This window comes from Geospiza fortis, unplaced genomic scaffold, assembly GCF_000277835.1.
Source record: "Geospiza fortis unplaced genomic scaffold, GeoFor_1.0 scaffold1443, whole genome shotgun sequence".
Classification (NCBI taxonomy): domain Eukaryota; kingdom Metazoa; phylum Chordata; class Aves; order Passeriformes; family Thraupidae; genus Geospiza; species Geospiza fortis.
The window spans coordinates 3,673-4,185 of record NW_005055145.1 but is presented as its reverse complement, the minus strand read 5'-3'; the positions used below and the strand labels follow the sequence as shown (position 1 = coordinate 4,185).

The following is a 513-nucleotide window of genomic DNA, read 5'->3' as shown; positions in this document are numbered from 1 at the left end:
CCATCGAGGGTGAGGGACCCGATGGAGAGGGGTGAGTTGGGGTCACTTATGGGGCTGTGGGCGTCACTTATGGGGTTTTGGGGGCAGTTTTAGGGGTCATTTATGGGATTTTGGGGTCACTTATGGAGTGTGGGGGTCACTTATGGGGCAGTGCTGGGGTCACTTATGGGGTTTTTGGGTCACTTATGGATCACTTGTGGGTCACTTATGGGGTTTTGGGGTTCACTTGTGGGGCAGTTCTGGGGTCACTTATGGGGTTTTGGGGTCACTTGTGGGGTTTTGCGGTCACTTATGGTGTTTTGGGGTCATGGTGGGTCACTAATAGTGTTTGGTGTCACCTATGGCTCTGAGGTCACTTGTGGGTCACTGATGGGGTTTTGGGGTCACTAATGGAGTTTTAAGGTTACTTTGGGGTCACTTATGGGTCACTGACATTTTTGGGGTCCCGTGTGGGGCAGCGAGGACTGGTTTGAGCAGAACTGTGGGGCAGCCCTGGAGTGTGTGGGGCTGGCG

The 513-nt window shown here is 53.8% G+C and overlaps 1 protein-coding gene across 1 annotated transcript in view; it reads left to right on the top strand.

Moving 5' to 3' along the window:
- LOC115949231 (hydroxyproline dehydrogenase-like) overlaps positions 1-513 on the top strand; it is a gene marked incomplete at its 3' end in the record, with an annotated part of 5,472 nt that overhangs the window by 2,030 nt on the left and 2,929 nt on the right. The window lies entirely within an intron of this gene.